The sequence below is a fragment of the Schistocerca gregaria genome, chromosome 4, assembly GCF_023897955.1.
Source record: "Schistocerca gregaria isolate iqSchGreg1 chromosome 4, iqSchGreg1.2, whole genome shotgun sequence".
Lineage (NCBI taxonomy): Eukaryota > Metazoa > Arthropoda > Insecta > Orthoptera > Acrididae > Schistocerca > Schistocerca gregaria.
Genome location: NC_064923.1, coordinates 435,336,948 through 435,358,143, shown reverse-complemented (window position 1 = coordinate 435,358,143; position 21,196 = coordinate 435,336,948). Strand labels below are relative to the sequence as shown.

The 21,196-nt window shown below is 44.2% G+C and overlaps 1 protein-coding gene across 1 annotated transcript in view; it reads left to right on the top strand.

The window, feature by feature from the left end:
• The first annotated feature begins 2,137 nt into the window (after positions 1 to 2,137).
• The window catches only part of LOC126365770 (golgin subfamily A member 6-like protein 7), a 510,481-nt gene continuing 491,422 nt past the window's right edge, over positions 2,138 to 21,196 (top strand). Inside the window, exon 1 of the mRNA XM_050008292.1 lies at positions 2,138 to 2,331. The gene's annotated coding sequence lies outside the window, so the exon portion shown is untranslated. The remainder of the gene's footprint in view (positions 2,332 to 21,196) is intronic.

Here is a 21,196-nt window from a genome sequence, read left to right as displayed (position 1 = left end):
ATGGAAGCAAAACAAAAAAGGAGTTTTGTTGTTGTTGTGGTCTTCAGTCTGGTTTGATGCAGCTCTCCATGCTACTCTATCCTGTGCAACCTTCTTCATCTCCCAGTACCTACTACAGCCTACATCCTTCTGAATCTGTTTAGTGTATTCGTCCCTTGGTCTCCCTCTACGATTTTTACCCTCCACGATGCCCTCCAATACTACATTGGTGATCCCTTGAGGCCTCAAAACATGTCCTACCAACAGGTCTCTTCTTTTTGTCAAGTTGTGCCACAAACTCCTCTTCTCCCCAATTCTATTCAATACCTCCTCATTAGTTATGTGTTCTACCCATCTAATCTTCAGCATTCTTCTGTACCACCACATTTCGAAAGCTTCTATTCTCTTCTTGTCCAAACTATTTATCGTCCATGTTTTACTTCCATACAAGGCCACACTCCATACAAATACTTTCAGAAACGACTTCCTGGCACTTAAATCTATGCTCGATCTTAACAAATTTCTCTTCTTCAGAAACGCTTTCCTTGCCATTGCCAGTCTACATTTTATATCCTCTCTACTTCGGCCATCATCAGTTATTTTGCTCCCCAAATAGCAAAACTCCTTTACTACTTTAAGTGTCTCATTTCCTAATCTAATTCTCTCAGCATCACCTAATTTAATTTGACTACATTCCATTATCCTCGTTTTGCTTTTGTTGATGTTCATCTTATATCCTCCTTCAAGAAACTGTCCATTCCGTTCAACTGCTCTTCCAAGTCCTCTGCTGTCTCCGACAGAATTACAATGTCGTCGGCGAACCTTAAAGTTTTTATTTCTTCTCCATGGATTTTAATACCTACTCCAAATTTTTCTTTTGTTTCCTTTACTGCTTGCTCAATATACAGATTACACAACATCGGGGAGAGGCTACAACCCTGTCTCACTACCTTCCCAACCACTGCTTCCCTTTCATGTCCCTCCATCCTTATACCTGACATCTGCTTTCTGTACAAATTGTAAATAGCCTTTCGCTCTCTGTATTTTATCCCTGCCGCCTTCAGAATTTGAAAGAGAGTATCCCAGTCACATTGTCAAAAGCTTTCTCTAAGTCTACAAATGCTAGAAACGTAGGTTTGCCTTTTTTTAATCTAGCTTCTAAAATAAGTCGTAGAGTCACTATTGCCGCACGTGTTCCCATATTTGTACGGAATCCAAACTGATCTTCCCCGAGGTCAGCTTCTACCAGTTTCTCCATTCGTCTGAAAAGAATTCGCGTTAGTATTTTGCAGCCGTGACTTATTAAACTGATAGTTCGGTAATTTTCACATCTGTTAACGCCTGCTTTTTTGGGGATTGGAATTATTATATTCTTCTTGAAGTCTGAGGGTATTTCGTCTGTCTCTTACATTTTGCTCACCAGATGGCAGAGTTTTGTCAGAACTGGCTCTCCCAAGGCTGTCACTAGTTCTAATGGAATTCTGTCTACTCCCAGTGCCTTGTTTCGACTTAGGTCTTTCAGTGCTCTAGCAAACTCTTCACGCAGTATCATATCTCCCATTTGATCTTCACCTACATCCTCTTCCATTTCTATAACATTGCCCTCAAGTAAATCGCCCTTGTATAGACCCTCTATATACTCCTTCCACCTTTCTGCTTTCAAAAGGAGTTTTAAAAACACATATTAGTGATTTTAAGTTTGTCAATCGACGTTAAAAATTAGAACACATATAAAAGAAATCGATCAACATTATCAAAGTTAAAGTTGTGTAAACAAATAAGTGTTATACGTGGTATAAGTTCAACAAACGTTTTTAGAAGTTCAGTTCGTGCTTCTTCTATTTTAGGAGGGTTGCTCAGTGTTATTTTGCTCGTTATATTTGTTAATAATTAACAGAAATTTCTCAAGTTTTCTGGTATCAACAATGGCAATTTTAAATTTTTCTTGCCCCCTCTTGCAGAGATTTCTGCTGACGCCTATGGCACCAGCTGTAACTAACGCGTTGGAGAAATACTGTGCGTGCACGAAACTGATACGAATCTGGCAGCGTCCCCCTCACCAGAACGGGAGAACGCAGGTCACACAGTGCCACATGCGACAGCTGCGCCGGGAAGTAGGCTTCAGCCGTCCTCCCTCCGGTGAGCAGGTAGGTGAAGCGCAGTGCGCATGCGCGCCGGCGCGGCGCGTGGGACGCCGCGGCAGCTACAGGTGGCAGCGCGCGTCAGTCGTGCGGTGCACTCCGAAGGGTCAGCACGTGTCAGAGGAGCGCGGGTCACACCGGCGTCACATCACCAGCCAGCCGACATCACGACACGCGGCGACCCCTGGGCCGGCCGAGCGTCACCCTGCAGGTCAGTGCAGCGTGCCGGCGCCCACCGCTGCTCCGCAATCGACGCACGTTACGCCTGCCCACTGCTACGCCAGGACAGTTGGCTATTTTCTCCCCTCTACTTCGTGCAAATGAGTGCTACCTGTGAGAGAAGTGTGCATATTTAGGCAGCTAGTGGTTCGGATCGAACATTTGTGTGTAAATCTACTTCAGCACATGTGCGCCGACTCGACTGACGATAGCGGCACCACTTGAATACCTGCACTACTAGTTCTGTTACTGCTCTGCTGCCCAGACGTGGTCACTGTATAGTTACACGTGACCTCCAGGTGGCATCTGATTTCACATAAGGATTCGAATCCATCCAAATGGACCAGAAACAGTTTATTACTAATATGTTACGAAATGTTTGTTGAAGAATTAGCACTGCGAAGTTCTACGATTTTTAGCAGTATATTGCTAAGATCACCATCATTGTCATTCCGACACTGTTCTATTAGAGGCAGTTTCATTCATACAAATCGCTATAACTCACATACATCTGAATCGTTTTGTACGTTTTTATAGTTTTTTGTTTTGTTTTATCTTCTAAAATGGAGAAGCGTTACGAGTGGAACAGGGAATTGTATCTAAGCTTTATAGATCTAGAAAAGGCATATGACCGGGTTCCTAGGAAGAAGTTATTATCTGTTAATATGGAATAGGAGGCAAACTTTTGCAACCAGTTAAAAGTCTTTACATGGATAGTCAGGCAGCAGTTAGAGTTGACGGTAAATTGATTTCATGGTTCAGAGTAGTTTCAGGGGTAAGACAAGGCTGCAACCTGTCTCCACTGTTGTTCATATTATTTATGGATCATATGTTGAAAACAATAGACTGGCTGGGTGAGATTAAGATATGTGAACACAAAATAAGCAGTCTTGCAAATGCGGATGACTTAGTTGTGATGGCAGATTCGATTGAAAGTTTGCAGAGTAATGTTTCAGAGCTAGATCGGAAATGTAAGGACCATGGTGTGAAGATTGGCATCTCCAAAACGAAAGTAATGTCAGTGGGAAAGAAATATAAACGGACTGAGTGCCAAATAGGAGGAACAAAGTTAGAACAGGTGGACGGTTTCAGGTACTTAGGATGCATATTCTCACAGGATGGCAACATAGTGAAAGAACTGGAAGCGAGGTGTAGCAAAGCTAATGCAGTGAGCGCTCAGCTACGATCTACTCTCTTCTGCAAGAAGGAAGTCAGTACCAAGACTAAGTTATCTGTGCACCGTTCAATCTTTGTTGTATGGGAGCGAAAGCTGGGTGGATTCAGGTTACCTTATCAACAAGGTTGAGGTTACGGATATGAAAGTAGCTAGGATGATTGCAGGTACTAGTAGATGGGAACAATGGCAGGAGGGTGTCCACAATGAGGAAATCAAAGAAAAACTGGCAATGAACTCTATAGATGTAGCAGTCAGGGCCAACAGGCTTAGGTGGTGGGGTCATGTTACACGCATGGGAGAAGCAAGGTTACCCAAGAGGCTCATGGGTTCAGCAGTAGAGGGTAGAAGGTACCTGGATTCGGTTAAGAATGATTTTGAAGTAATAGGTTTAACATCAGAAGAGGCACCCATGTTAGCAATGAGTAGGGGATCATGGAGGAATTTTATAAGGGGGGCTATGCTCCAGACTGAACGCTGAAAGGCATAATCAGTCTTAAATGATGATGATGATATCTTATAAAGCTTAGTTTCCGTTAAAAACAAAAGACTTCTATCAACACGAAGCCGGCTTTTGAGCATTATGCTATTTTACAAGGCGTAGTCCTAAGGGAAGTGGACTGACTCCCGACCCATAAATCAGAACAACCAATTAGTTGTGAGTGAGATAGTTTAAACTTTGAAGTGTAACCTGAACAATTGCACTACACAGTGCTTTTGCGCCCCACAGCTAACTGTTAAGGTTTTGTCATACTAAGCAGCAGAAAAACACCAAAAGGTCTAATTCCGTTTGAAACGAGTATCCTAAGATCAGAAGTATGGTATTTTAAACATGCCGACACGAAACGTATGTTCATTTAGCCGCATAATAAATTCGTCATTTGCACTGAAAGCAATCGCATTTCCATTCACGTTTTGTCGTAATTGCCATACTACGGCTTTATTCATTTCTAATGAGAATAAGTAAAAACAAATGGCTCTGAGCACTATGGGTTATAACTTCTGAGGCCATCAGTGGCCTATAACTTAGAACTGCTTAAACCTAACTGACGTAAGGACATCACACACATCCATGCCTGAGGCAGGATTCGTACCTGCGACCGTAGCGGTCCCGTGGTTCCAGACTGTAGCGCCTAGAACCGCTCGGCCACTCCGGCCGGCTGAGAATAAGTATATCGGAGCTAGTAACTTATTGCAAACTGGTCGCATATGTCGGGTGTATAACAAAAAGTGTAATCGTTTAACTGCAAGTTTGAATTCGATAAGGACTTTCTTCAAAGGAATCAGATTTTAACGCCGTGTCTGCTGCATTGCTACAGCCCAACTGAATCAAAGATTACTCTAGAAACTTTATCGATGTCGTTGTAGGGAACTATATCGTACTTCATGCAGTCGCCCGTCGTTGGAAGTACATCCACTGCCATGACTACGATAACGCTATTCGTTCCTAGAGCTTAGCACAGTTTGCTTCGTGGTACCTCGATTGATGACATTAGAGGGGGAACCTACACAACCGGATCTGACAAATGCTTAACCGCAGCTTCACCCGTACCATTGTCTTTAGGAATTCAGAAGAGGGACGTGAAACGTATATTAGTTTCGCACTGAGTAACTTCCGCATATTTGAACCTCTGAATTCATCGATCAGACGCACGTTACTGTGTACTCTGCACGACTTCCAGTTGTCTGATGAGGCAATATCGCATGTGTTGTTGTCCCGGCAACGACAAAATATTGGAGTTCTCTGTCCGGTCAGATGAGCAAATACCAGATCCTCAGTGCGTGCGGTTATGTGGCGTTCATTCTAGTGGATTACACGCTCGCCTTTGGTTCAGGGGGACACGAAGAGGCCGGATATCTTCGTGTCCTTCGACGGACTAGGCCATCTGCCGGCTGACACTTTCACCCCTTACCGACGATCAACTCAAAGCGAGGAGCGGTATGCATAATCAGCCGGTGTATCCACTGGCGTTCTCCAAGATCAGAAGTTACCCATCCGGTCTCCAGCTTGATCATATGGGTAATTGCCACTATACGTATAAATAGCGCCATAACATGCTCCTTGTCACTTTTCATGTAAATTTTTCGTATAATTTCAAGCGTCCACTGGCTGTCGTTCGTATTACGGCTTTTATCCATCGATACTTCGTTTCATCCGAAGAAATACACTGAAGAAAATGGAAAGTGTGGCACTGTCAAGTACAAGTAGGGCATTTATCAAACTTCCTGAATGTGTTTATCACATAACGGGTACTAATTGATAAAACTTTCGTTCCATTTGGAAATGATGTCCATCATCAACATGGGTATGAAGCGTGACGCTCCCCCTCCCGCTGGGTCATGAATATGCTCTCTGATTTGTGGTGACATGAAAGCGCACAGCCTCTGCACAAGGAATTTCTTACCGTGCCTGTAACAAACGCTGAGTCAGTCCTTGAAAACTGATAAGTGAAGGCCGGTATGGAAGTTTGTCTTTCCATTGCATGCTCTACGGATGGCAGATCAGGGGACCGAGCAGGGCAGCGAGGGAACTGTAGTTTCCTCAAAGCATTTGTGATGCGAACTGTCGAACAGGTTCTTGTGCTGTAATGCTGCAGTATGTCATTTGGTATCCTGGTGATGGAGGGTATGACATACTTTCCACATGCTCGCGAGTATTCAGCCTTTTTCCAGAAATTACTATATCAGTCCTTTGTCGTATTCTGTGTAGCAGTGAGTCATCTTTCCGGCAGAGTCAGTAGAACGACCCTTCGCTCTTCTCTTGGTGTACACCTTCTGGAAAGACCCGAACCTAGTCTTGTTGCCACGTTGTCGTCTTGACTCAGTCTGGACACACTTGTTCTGCATTTATCGCACTACGGCCGACTGTCTGTACTCCCATGCTCCTCGACTATTCTCAAAGTCCGAAAAATAGCAACAAGTTGCATGTTGTAACTTCTCTGCTTTACAAATCTGTCTCTGTGTGTAGTGTAGTCCACAAAACTAATTACTGAAAAATGTGATTACTGAAGCCCTGTATTACTCTGTCGAGTGAATAGTAGTGTGTTGCCTGATGCCACAGTGATTCAACATCTCAAAAATACACCAAAATGAAACCAATAAAAATTGCTCATTAAATGAACTACTTAACTTTGTGTCTGAATAAATTATCAAAATTACTTTAATAAAAGTTCACTGCCGATTTACGTAGCTAACTTTCGAAGCAAAACTCAGAATACGAATAATGTTTCAGCCTCGGATATATCACACTATTCACTAAAATGTACTTTGTGTAGCAAGAGAATAACTTCCAAACTGAATGTAAACTATCTGGCCTAATCACTGAAATGACGTTGTCTCGAATATGTATTGTAACGTACGACTATCACCCTGAACTACACTGGCGGAAACAAAATCGCAACACGAAGAAACAAGTAATGTAGAGTAATGAGATTTCGGGAATTCGTTTGTCTAGGTAATGTATTTAAGAGATTAAAGTTCCAAAGATCACAGGTTAATGCAAGCGTGAGATAAGCCACTGAAAATGTGAAACGCTGGTGCCTTAATAACTTGTGCAACTGCCAAAACGTTGAATGCAAGCGTGCAGATGTGCATGCATTGTTTCGTACAGGTGCCGGGTGTCAGTTTGTGGAGTGGTGCTCCACGCCTGCTGCAGTGGGTCGGTCAGTACAGGGACGGTTAATAGTGGTCATGGATGAGGCTGAAGTTGTCGTCCGGTGATGCCCCTATGCGCTCCATTGGAAACAGATCTGGTGATCGAGCAGGACAAGGCAACACGACCACACTCTGTAGAGCACGTTGGGTTACAACAGCGGTATGTGGGCGAGCGTTATCCTGTTGGAAAATACTCTGTGTAATGCTGTTCATGAATGGCAGCACAACAGGTCGAATCAACAGACTGAGGTACAAATTGACAGCCAGGGAGCGTGGAATAACCACGAGAGTGATCCTGCTGTCGTAAGAAATCGTACCCCATTCATAACTCCAGATGTAGGTCCAGTGTGGCTGGCACAAAGACTGCCTGGATACAGGCCCTCAAACTGGCTTCCTTTTAACCAACTCATTTCCGTCACTGGCACCGAGGCAAATCTATCTTTCATCAGAAAACACAACAGACATCCACCCTGCCCACCAACGAAATCACGCTTCACGCCACTCAAATCTCAAATGGCGGGTGGTTTGGGATCAGCGGAATGCACGCTACAGTGCGTCTGACTAGGAGCTGCCCTCGAAGAAACCGACTGGTAATAGTCCGTTGTGTCAGTATGGCGCCAACTGCTGCTCAAATTGCTGCTGTGGATGCAGTGCGATGAGCCTGTCATACGCCGAATACGATGGTCTTCCCTCCGGTTAGTACCACGTGTTGTCCGGAGCCGGTCTTCTTGCAACCACACATTCCCGTGACTACCGCTGTCGGCAGCCATGCACAGTATCTACATTCCTGCCAAGCCTTCCTGCAGTATCGCAGGAGGAACATCCAGCTACTCGTAGCCGTTGTACATGACTTCGTTCAAGCTCAACGAGGTGCTGATAATGGGTTCGTTGTCGCCTTAAAGGCATTCTTGACTAACATTAGTAGCTCACAACGTCCACTCTCAAAGGTAACTAGCGCTCATGACTGTTAAAGCGTCCATTTAAAGCAACCTGATTTCCGTCCTTCACTCTTATATGTCTGGACGAAATCTGTATACACATCATTTTTCAGATGTAGAAACACACCTACCAACTTTGGTTTATGTTGCACAACTGCTTCTTCCGTCAGTATATATATAATGCAAACAATAACACATGTACTTTACAAACAGACACCTAAATTTTTAATATAATCAGCTGCGTCAATCGTTGTCACTCAGGAAATCGTCTAAAGTGCCACTATAGGCCCTGTCGTGACGTCATTTAAATATGTGGCAAACGGTTTGTCTGGCTGGTCCACACTCGCAATTTGAAGATGGAACCTTACCCCATCTACATCTACATCTACATCTACATGACTACTCTGCAATTCACATTTAAGTGCTTGGCAGAGGGTTCATCGAACCACAATCATACTGTCTCTCTACCATTCCACTCCCTAACAGTGCGCGGGAAAAACGAAAACCTAAACCTTTCTGTTCGAGCTCTGATTTCTCGTATTTTATTTTCATGATCATTCCTATCTGTGTAGGTTGGGCTCAACAAAATATTTTCGCATTCCGAAGAGAAAGTTGGTGACTGAAATTTCGTGAAAAGATCTCGCCGCGACGAAAAACGTCTTTGCTTTAATGACTTCCATCCCAATTCGCGTATCATATCTGCCACACTCTCTCCCCTATTACGTGATAATACAAAACGAGCTGCCATTTTTTGCACCCTTTCTATGTCCTCCGTCAATCTCACCTGGTAAGGATCCCACACCGCGCAGCAATATACTAACAGAGGACGAACGCCAGTGTAGCCTATGAAGAGAGTCCACGCTATGGCCACGATTGTTGCGTATCCTGTTAAACATTGTCCATGTTGAGCGCGCTTCGTCAGAAGCATGGTGTTTCTTCCTTTCTTATACACGCAAGTTCTGGCAATGTGGAGGGCAATCCTCTGTTGTCCAATCTCGTTCCTTTGGGTCTGTAGATATGTGCAGCTCCATGGCTGTTCCACGGATGACTTTCTTGGTCGAAGCCGGTGTCTTATACGATAACCGCATCGTGGTCGATAGGGAGTTATTTGCTGCCTTGTATGCGTTTGAACTCATGGAGTCAAGCTGCTTTTCGCCGAAGTCCAGGGGCGGGACGTGGCATATTATGGACAGCCATTCGACGGGGACTGTTCTTTGAGAGCCATTGGTAATTCTCATTGTAAGCTCATTGTAGGTCGAGAGTTTGTGTGTATGCACTATTGAACAACACATATCACTATATTCCACAGCAGAGAATACTATCCCATGTGATCAAGTGCATAGAGTTTCAGCAGCGGCGGGCCGGTGTGGCCGAGCGGTTCTAGGAGCTTCTGTATGGAACCGCACGACCACTACGGTCGCAGCTTCGAATCCTGCGTCGGGAATGGACGTGTGTGATGTCCTTAGGTTAGTTAGGTTTAAGTAGTTATAAGTTCTAGGAGACTGATGACCTCAGATGTTAAGTCTCACAGCGCTCAGAACCATTTGAACCATTGTTTTCTGCAGCGGAGCCTCAGATTCTTCCGCACAGTTTACGTAGGATGTTCCTCGTTCGTAACTTCGCAGATGCTTCTTCTAGGACAGTGTCTGGTCCAATGTAGCCCCTACATATTTTGTTGTGGTCAATACGCCTCTGATGCACACCCCTATACCAAACTTCATCTGTAGGAATGACTTTTTCTGTACTGAAAATGAGGTCGCATACTGATGAAATTTTAATCTACATACCTTACAGGCACGAAAATACTGGAGAATCCTTTTGGCTGCGTTGGACGTTGGCTCTCGTGGTTAACACTTACCGTTTTACTTTTCCTTCGTTATAATTCATCGCCTGGCAACAGGCTTTCGGGGCCTTGCATATCAAAATCTGTAGTGGCGATGATGGTTCTGTGAGAGTGTAGACGTGATGTTGTCTTACTGATGATCATGATGATGATGGAAGGGATAAAATTAGCCCTTGATTTCTCGAATAGTATTAATAGGGAGCAGAGCTTAACCTCCACAACTTTCCTCTCTGTACTGATCAGTATCTGATGAAATTATCCCACAGGAGTCGAACAGGCTACCCCGTATCGAGTGTCACAGTCTATCTAAGCGACGTCGGCTGCACAGGTGAACAGACAGAGAAGTTGGCCGTTACTGATACTGCTCAGTGCTCGCGATGCAGCAGCTTACAAACGTTATCATATCTGTACAGATAATCAATTAATCCATGGGCTGAAGCAGATGAATCGAGACGCTGTGACTAATGTGATACGCTGTTCCGACGTCGTGCTAATTATGAAGCACCAGCTGCCGTGTTAGCTTGTAGTGTCGATCCCTTTTGCTTGACAGGCAGAAATCTGACGTAAGTGCGTCAGAGTCCCTTGCTGCACTGAGTTCGGCATTCACGGATGGCATGTGAGTAGATTGACTGCTTACACACCTCTGTGCGAACTCTAATGTGCCTGATTTTGTCTACACGATCTCTACGGAACACATACGTAGGGGGCTCAATAAGATTCGTAGTCTCTGCCCCGAAGAATGTTTCTCGAAGTTCATGAATACAAACAACCGTCAGCTGTACAAGGGAATGCCGACAGTAAAAATTTGTGCCGTACCAGGCCTCGAAAAGTAATTTCTCTTTATACACGAGCGCTCGCCTTAAACGGCTTTGGATGGTCGAGCGGTTCTAGGCGCTACCGTCTGGAACCGCGCGACCGCTACGGTCGCAGGTTCGAATCCTTCCTCGGGCATGGATGTTTGTGATGTTCTTAGGGTTAAGTAGTTCTAAGATCTAGGGGACTGATAACCTCAGAAGTTAAGTCCCATAGTGCTCAGAGCCATTTGAACCATTTTTAACGGCTTTGGCTATCCGTGCATGACTCATGACGAGACCCAAACTTTTTTTCCGTAAGTCGTCTTTCCAGCGTCACAACCTGTACTCGTACACTCATTATGTAACTTCCGTATGACGGAGGACATTTTGATTGAAAGTCGCTGCCCGGTATCGGGTGATAAATACCGTATTACAGTGCCTGCGTTATGAAGAAGAACGATGCAAACTTCCTGAGGAAAAGCATAGGCACTGCAATATCGTAACGGTTCTTGAAGTAACAAACTGGCTATTGGCTTCTGTCTCGTGTTCTTCGGCTGACGTTCATCTAATGATTTTTCTGACGTTTCGCCGGCACGAGTGGCTGGCATTGTCAAAGCTTCACTCTCCATTGCCGGTGGTGAACTGGCCAGCCACTCGTGCTGGCGGAACGTCAGAAAAATCATTAGATGAACGTCAGCCGAAGAACACGATACAGAAGCCAATAGGCAATTTGTCAACAAGTGGCCACGAGAACCTTAAAAATTTTGGTTCTTAAAGAGTTTTAACAAGAGGAACTCCTCTCAGATTTAGTGATAAAATGGCCCGCTGAATGGCCTGCCAAAAACTGAACACGGATCAAACATGAAAACAGGAAGAAGGTGTAATGAACTGTGGAAAAAGAAGCAAAATACAGTATAAACAGTGAACGGTCCAAGCTCAAGATGTGTAACATCGAGCGTAATCGGATAGCGGAGCCAACGTGGTTGTGTGCTCGCGGTGTTGGAGTCTGAAGAGGGAGGTACGTGTTCAAATCTCAATCGTACCCCTTTTCTTTTCACAAATGTATCAACTGTCCGTCCGATCATCGACGTGTCTGTTCGCTGTGTTAAATTTATGTATGTTCGTGGACTAACGTCCGTTTGGAAGTGCAAGGTGTGCCGAAGGGTCATACAAAAGTACGTACCTCCATGTTGTTCCACCCAAGTACCACATGTTACGACTATTCAGTTCTGTTTTTTTAAATTTGGACTCTTGAATTTCTTTATTGTAACATGTTTTACACCGTTTATTTGTTGTTTTCATTTCTGTTACGTGTCTATGCGGGACCTTCCCAGACCTAACTACGCATCACATTGATGCGACGGTAATACACTGAAGCGGCGAAGAAACTCGTATACGGATGCGTATTCAAATACACACAGAATGCGGCGACGCGGTCGGCAGTGGCTATATAAGACAAGTGTCTGGCGCATTTGTTAGATCGGTTACTGCTGCTACAATGGCAGGTTATCAAGGGTTAAGTGAGTTTGGACGTGGTGTTATAGCCGGCGCACGAGCGATGAGATACAGTATTTCCGAGGTAGTCCTGAGGTGGGGATTTTGCCGTATGATCATTTCACGAGTGTACATTGAATATCAGTAATCCGACATTGCTGCGGCCGGAAAAGGCTCCTGAAAGAACGGGACCACCGAAGAGAATCGTTCAGCGTGACAGAAGCGCAACCCTTCTGCAAATTCCTGCAGATTTCAGTGCAGAGCCATCAACAAGAGTCATCGTGCGAACCACTGAATGGAACATCGTCGATATCGGCTTTCGGAGTCGAAGACCCACTCGTGTACCCTTGATGACTGCACGGCACAAAGCTTTACGCCTGGCCTGGGCCCGTCAACACCGACATTAGACTGCTGATGACTGGGAACATGTTGCCTTGTCGGACGAGTCTCGTTTCAAATTCCATCAAGCGCGTATGGAGATAGCCTCATGACACCATGGAACCTGCATTTGAGCAGGGGACTATTCAAGTTGTTGGAGGCTGTGTAATGGTGTGGGGCGTGTGCAGTTGGAGCGATATGGACCCTTGATACGTCTAGATAGGCTCTGATCGGTGAGATGTACCTAAGCCACCTGTCTGATCGCCTGCATCCATCCATGCCCATTGTGCATTTCGAAGTACTTGGCCAATTCCAGCATGACAATGCGACACCTCAAAAGCCCAGCATTGCTTCAGAGTGGCTCCACAGACACTCTTCTGAGTTTAAACTCTTCTGCCGGCCGACAGACACCCCCCCCCCCCCCCCTCCGGATATGAACATTATCAAGCATATCTGGGATGCCTTGCAAGTGCTCTTCCCCCTCGCACTCATGGATTTATAGATAGCCATGCAGGATTCATGGTGTCATTTCCCTCCAGCACTACATCAGACATTAGCCGAGTCCATGCTACGTTGTGTTGGCTCTGAGCACTATGGGACTTAACATCTATGGTCATCAGTCCCCTATAACTTAGAACTACTTAAACCTAACTAACCTAAGGACATCACACACATCCATGCCCGAGGCAGGATTCGAACCTGCGACCGTAGCAGTCGCGCGGCTCCGGACTGAGCGCCTAGAACCGCTAGACCACCGCGACCGGCTACGTTGTGTTGCGCCAGATCTGCGTGCTCTCGAAGTCCCTACAAGATATTAGGTAGGTGTAAGAGTTTCTTTGGCTCTTCGGTGTATATGTGCATACTGTCTGAAAAATGCGTCGCAAATACAGTTAATACTAAAGAAATAATAAATTATAGAGTCGTGCCTCATGCGGTGCTTGAACTCCATGAATAGCGGAATAGTAGTAAGCGATAAACTTTTTCCTGCCGTCATTTTGTACGAAAGGTCAGAGAGAAAAAGTTTCGTATAGGTTTTAAATTATGTGTAAAGTTTTTTTGCAAGACCTTAGATGCTCTCATTCTTAAATACTGGATAAATAAAGCCTGTGAACTCACGCGCCGCCGGCTACACTTCTCTTTCACCGCTATCTAGTAAGGTCATCCGAAGACCAGTATCAGCTGCAAAGCGATTTAGAAAAGATTGCTGTATGGTGTGTCAGGTGGCAGTTGACGCTAAATAACGAAAAGTGTGAGATGATCCACATGAGTTCCAAAAGAAATCCGTTGGAATTCGATTACTCGATAAATAGTACAATTCTCAAGGCTGTCAATTCAACTAAGTACCTGGGTGTTAAAATTACGAACAACTTCAGTTGGAAGGACCACATAGATAATATTGTCGGGAAGGCGAGCCAAAGGTTGCGTTTCATTGGCAGGACACTTAGCAGATGCAACAAGTCCACTAAAGAGACAGCTTACACTACACTCGTTCGTCCTCTGTTAGAATATTGCTGCGCGGTGTGGGATCCTTACCAGGTGGGATTGACGGAGGACATCGAAAGGGTGCAAAAAAGGGCAGCTCGTTTTGTATTATCGCGTTATAGGGGAGAGAGTGTGGCAGATATGGTAAGCGAGTTGGGATGGAAGTCATTACAGCATAGACGTTTTTCGTCGCGGTGAGACCTTCTTACGAAATTTCAGTCACCAACTTTCTCTTCCGAATGCGAAAATATTTTGTTGAGCCCAACCTACATAGGTAGGAATGATCATCAAAATAAAATAAGAGAAATCAGAGCTCGAACAGAAAGGTTTAGGTGTTCGTTTTTCCCGCTCGCTGTTCGGGAGTGGAATAGTAGAGAGATAGTATGATTGTGGTTCGATGAACCCTCTGCCAAGCACTTAAATGTGAATTGCAGAGTAGTCATGTAGATGTAGATGTATCCTGACCTCTTTGATAGGTGGTTCTTACGCCCACAACGATTGTTACCTGACAGTAAAGTATACCAAGTTTGGTTGACATCGTTCCAGTGGTTTAGAAGGAGATGTGAAAACACAGACACACACACATCATTTTTTTTATAGTAGGTATGGACTTGTTCAATCCGATCAAGTTGAAGAATAGCGCATCGCCTGCAAATGTACTTCACTTTAACAGTATTAGCTTTAAAATCTGAAGAAAATTACGCACAGCAGGAACGTTAATCATTAGACAGCCTCTTTAACCACACAGTAATTCGTTTCTTTCATTTACCCTGTATTTGTGAACCGCAACATGAAAATGTTCGAAGCAAAGAGATCTCTGGCACGAGCTATAGGATAGAAACCGCATTCTTTGACACAATGGACAAAACTTGTTAACAACTTGAACACAGTAGTGTGGTCGTGGCTTTTCTGGTGTTTCCAACAGGATTTTAAGTTAGATATGTGAATGAGTAACAATCGAATTCATCAAAACTATACTGGACTCGCATTCGGGAGGACGACGGTTCAAACACGCCTCCGGCCACCCTGATCTACGTTTCCGTGATCTCCCTTAATCGTTTCAGAGAAATGCTAGGATGATTCCTTTGAAAAGGGCACAGCCGACGTCTTTCCCCATCCTTCCCTAATCCGATGGGGACGATGATCGCTGTTTGGCCACCTCCGTCAAATCAACCATCAAAACTGGATATACTCATCAGTAGAGAGACATAAGCGATCCTTATTTACAGAAAATTCACTTATTTTTAATCCGTCGATTATTGTTTCACTATCTCAAAATTCGCTCAGTGTCGCTCATCTTCCGATTTGTTAAAAAAGAAAGTAAATGACAGTTGAGTTCTATCCTGTGATTATAGTGTTACAAAGCTAAAAGAATTTTCTATCTGTTTAGATTACAAACTTTGTATTACGTACTTTCTTATAGTTACAGAGTAACCACTCTCAATAGAAATACTATCAGTTTCACTGTCATAAACTAAGGCTGAACTCCTATCCTGTCACTTTATACTAAAATTTAAAAAAAGTTTAACTGATATAAAAAGCCTTTAGTGGTTCCAAGTGCCATCTCCGCGTGCTAACGGATTTAAAAATACTACCCTGAAATAATTTAAGTAAAAAGCATTCCAGAGCATTAAACATAAAAGATTACAGAGTATTTCTCAAATTGACAGATATATTTCATTAAACTGAAACAGTTGAAAATTTTATGAGATGTTTCCACTCTATTTTACACCAAATCATAGTACAGGAGCTGCTTTTCAGTTGCACAACTTTTGTGGTGATTACTATTTGCGGTCCAATAAGACCGTCTTCAAAACTATACATCTGCTTATGTAGCAAGTTATAGCATGCTGGTGACAGAGTAAACTCCGTTACAAAGTTTAAAATTTTAATGTAAGTTGTAAAGGGATGTACTTAGTCAGCAATATGAATACGACTGTTTGCATAGGCTGCTGCAGAGATCTGAAGGTGTTCTTGTTAGTCTGAAACGAGTAACCACCATAAAACTTGTGCGACTGGCACGCGGAAAATACAGAATAGTTTTAATAAAGCTCATTTCATTGACGAAGAAAGTCGGGTGGGATTTGCTTTAAGGATCGAATTTATTGCCGGCATGGTTCTTCAGTGCCTTTCAGAAACAAGACCAAAGAATTGCATAGCGCATACAGTCAAATGCCTCGCTAGATGCACAATATTGAGTGTTGTAACGATTAGCGACCACAAGGCAGTTGTTGCTAGGCTGAATAACGTAACACCTACAACCATCAAAAAGAAACGCAAAGTACATCTATTTAAAACAGCTGATAAAAATTCTCTTAACGCGTTTTTAAGAGACAGTCTTCACTCTTTCTGATCTGATCATGTAAGTGTAGAAAAGTTGTGGAATGTTTTCAAAGAGATAGTATCAACAGAAATTGAGAGATACATACCACATAAATTAATAAGTGATGGTACTGATCCCCCATGGTACACAAAACGGGTCAGATCGTTGTTGCAGAAGCAACGAAAAAAGCATGCCAAATTTAAAAGAACGCAAAATCGCCAAGATTGGCAAAGTTTTACAGAAGTTCGAAATATGGCGCGTACTTATACGCGAGATGCTTTTAATAACTTCCACAACGAAATTCTGTCTCGAAATCTGGCAGAAAAGCCAAAGAGATTCTGGTCATGCATAAAGCACACCAGTGGCAAGACACAATCAATACCTTCACTGCGCGATAAAAATGGTTCAAATAGCTCTGAGCACTATGGGACTTAACTTCCGAGGTCATCAGTCCCCTAGAACTTAGAACTACCTAAACCTAACTAACCTAAGGACATCACACACATCCATGCCCGAGGCAGGATTCGAACCTGCGACCGTAGCAGTCGCGCGGTTCCAGACTGAGCGCCTGAACCGCTAGACCACCGCGGCCGGCAATCAAGAACAACTGCCAAGATGTGAAACATAGAAGTAGGTATCCTCGGTGTAACAAAGCAGCTTAAATCACTTAATAAAAGCATGCCCTCCGGTACAGATTGTATACCACTCAGATTCCTCTCCGAGTATGCTGATAAAATAGCTCCATATTTAGCAGTTATATACAACCACGCGCTCACAGAAAGACACGTACCTAAAGACTGGAAAATCGCTCAAGTCACACCAATACCCAAAAAGGGAAGTAGGAGCAATCCGCTGAATTACATGCCTAGATCACTACAGTCGATTTGCAGTAGGGATTTAGAACATATACTATATTCGAACATTATGAAGTACCTCGAAGAAAACGATTTATTGACATATAGTCAGCATGGATTCAGAAAATATCGTTCTTGTGAAACACAACTAGCTCTTTATACTCATGAAGTAATAAGTGCTATCGACAGGGTATGTCAAATTGATTCAATATTTTTAGATTTTCAGGGGGCTTTCGACACCGTTCCTCACAAGCGGCTTCTAACCAAACTGCGTGTCTACATGAGTATCGCCTCAGTTATGCGACTGGATTCGTGATTTCCTGTCAGAAAGGCCACAGTTCGTAGTAATAGACGAAAGTCATCGAGTAAAACAGAAGTAATATTCGGCGTTCCCCAACGAAGTGTTATAGGCCCTCTATTGTTCCTGATCTATATTAACGACATAGGAGACAATCTGAGTAGCCGTCTTAGATTGTTTACAGATGATTCTGTCATTTACTGTCTTTTAAAGTCATCGGATGATCAAAACTACTTGCAAAATGATTTAGATAAGATATCGGTATGGTGCGAAAAGTGGCAATTGACCCTGAATAAAGAAAAGTGCGGAGTAATTCACATGAGTACTAAAAGAAATCAGCTAAATTTCGATTACGCGATAAGTCACGCAAATCTAAGGGCTGTAAATTTAACTAAATACTTAGGGATTACAATTACAAATAACCTAAACTGGAACGATCACATAGGTAGTATTGTGGGTAGAGCAAACCCAAAACTGCGATTCATTGGCACAACACTTAGAAGGTGCAACAGGTCTACCAAAGAGTCTGCTCACACCACGCTTGTCCGCCCTATTCTGGAGTATTGCTGTGCGGTGTGGGATCCGCATCAGGTGGGACTGACGGATGACATCGAAAAAGTACAAAGAAGGAAAGCTCGTTTTGTATTATCGCGAAATAGGGGAGGTATTGTCACAGACATGATACGTGAATTGGAGTGGCAATCATTAAAACAATGGCGTTTTTCGTTGCGACGGGATCTTCTCATGAAATTTCAATCACCAATTTTCTCCTCCGATTGCGAAAACATTCTGTTGGCACCCACCTACATAGGGAGAAATGATCATCACGATAAAATAAGAGAAATCAGGGCTTGCACGGTAAATTTAAGTGCTCGTTTTTCCCGCGTGCCGTTCGAGAGTGGAACGGTAGAGACAGCATGAAGGTGGTTCATTGAACCCTCTGCCAGGCACTTTATTGTGAATAGCAGAGTAATCACGTAGATGTAGATGTAGATCTTGTTGCTGCGTTGAGGCTGTGCTGCCAGAGAACGTCGACAGGCACTTCTCGGTGCAGCGTCTAGAAATAGCTCGCCGTGGGCGCACCCACAGCACCGCACCGCACCGCACCGCCTCCCGAATGTTGACAAAACACTTTGTCCCGTTGCCCCGTGTACAAAAAGCCGGCAGGCAGCTGCTGCGGGAGAGTGCTCGCAGGGTTCAAGCCTCCATTACGGAGGTTCCACGTTTACTTTCGTGTCTGTCACAAGCGCTGACACGTAAGTGGCTCTGCTCGAGAGAGGAATGACGGCGCCATATTACCGGCTGAAGCGTCAGGTGTGTATACCGCTCTCGTGTTACGAGTGTGCGTGTGATTCGCGGAAGCTGTCGTACTAGCCGCAGGTAGAGATGTTTCTGTCGCAGTTTTGTGCACTGTAAGGCAAAAAAACGACGCACTTCTAATGAATTATTCGAATGGGACAGAAATCGCCACATCTGATGTAACTTCAGAAAAATTGGAAAATTTATTCAAGAGAATGAGCTCCATAAATGGAGCAAATCAGTAGCGCGTAGGTCCACCCCCGGCCCATATGAAATCAATTATTTGCCGTGGCATTGATTAATAAAGTTGTTAGCCGGCCGATACGACCGAGTAGTTCTAGGCGCTTCAGTCTAGAACCGCGCTACCGCTACGGTCGCTGGTTCGAATCCTGCCTCGGGCATGGATGTGTGTGATGTTGTTAGGTTTAAGTAGTTCTAAGTTCTAGGGGACTGGTGACCACAGGTGTTGAGTCCCATAGCGATCAGAGCCATTTTGACCATTTTGAATACAGTTGTTATGCGTCCTTCTGAGCGATATCGTGCCAAATTCTGTTTAACTGGCGCGTTAGATCATCAAAATCCAGAGCTGGTTGGAGGGCCCTGCCTACTCCAAATGTTCTTTATTGGCGAGAGATCCGGCGACCTTGCTGGCGAAGGTAGGGTTTGGCAAGCACGAAGAGAAGCAGTAGAAACCCTCACTGTGTGTCGGCGCACATTGTCTTGCTGAAATGTAACGGCAGGATAGCGTGCCTTGAGGGGCAACATAACTGGACATGCACCGTCGACTTAATGCAGTGCTAGCCCGACCGGCTAACAGCGCGGTATAACGCGCTGCTTCCCGAGCCGGAAGGTGTGCCGGTCCCCGGCACGAATCCGCCAGGAGGATTTGTGTCGAGGTCCGGTGTGCCGGTCAGCCTGTGGATGGTTGTTTGCGGACTTCCATCTGCCTCGGTGAATGTGGCTGGTTGCCTTTATTCCGCCTCCTTTACAGTATGTCGGCGATTGCTGCGCAACACTGACTCCACGTACGCGTACACCATAATTACTCTGAGACGTTCACATTTTTAAAACCAAACGATGTGTCAACGGTGTATAATACTGTGCTTATTCGGGAGAATGTGATGGATACAAAGCTGCTAATACCATATAGCTAGGATGAATCGATGCCAATTAGGTTACTTTTTGAAAAGATATCGCATTTACGAACAAAAATCAGGACGGAGAGGACAGAATTATTTTACGCTCTATTTGAGATGCTGGTTTCCTAAATCTATTCAACGACATTTTGTGAGCCGGCCGCTATGGCTGAACGGTTCTGGGCGCGTCAGTCCGGAACCGCGCGATTGCTACGGTCGCTGGTTCGAATCCTGAGCTGTCCCTAGGTTAGTTAGGTTTAAGTAGTTCGAAGTTCTAGGGGACTGATGACCTCAGATGCTTAGTCCCATAGTGCTCAGAGCCATTTGAACCATTTTTCTTTTTGCGAGACAACCGTTGTCTTACTTCAGACAATTCGAATTTGTCCTTTGGGATTTCCGTAGCAACGTTTTGATAGTCTAGACTTCCTGGTAAAAAAAAGTTGGGTTCTTGAATATAGCAAAGTTGTTAAGACTGTATTGACATCAAATATATTGTGGCTCTCGGAACGCAGGAAGGAAAAAGTTGAACGTCTGTCCGACATCGCTACCGTTAGAGAAAGCACAAGGTAGAAGAAGAAAATCAGCAATAGTCCATTCGAAGGAAGTATCCAACCAGCTACTCGTTGGTGTGTTTGACGGAACCCACGAAAAGTAAAAAGTAATTCTAGTCGCGTGATTGGTGTGCTGCACCAGCACGTTCAGTTTCCCGTGCTTGAAAACGTTTTCATAACAGATTATGCGGCTGTTAACTGGTACTTAGACTTACTTCCGCATTACCATTCACAAAATATAGTGCAGAATACTAGCTGAACGAGGAGTTTCACTCTATCACCCAGATTGAATTATTTGACTTTTACTTGTAGTAACACTCCCATCATTTGCACCAGTACTTCAAGAAGCAGTGGAGTCAAATCCTGAGTGGTTCCACCTATGGTGGAGAAACATGGACAGTGACAGAAAGGGACTGGAGCAGACTGCAAGCAGAGGAAATGAAATTCCTCAGAGCAGTTAAGGGAAAAACAAGAATGGACAGAGTAAGGAATGTAGAGATTAGAAAGGACCTCAAACAAGAAACTATGAGAGAAGAAATTGAAAGAAAGAGATTAAGATGGTATGGGCATGTTAAGAGGATGCATGGGCAGAGACTCCCCAAAATTATGGAAGAACTATAGATGGATGGGAAAAGACCT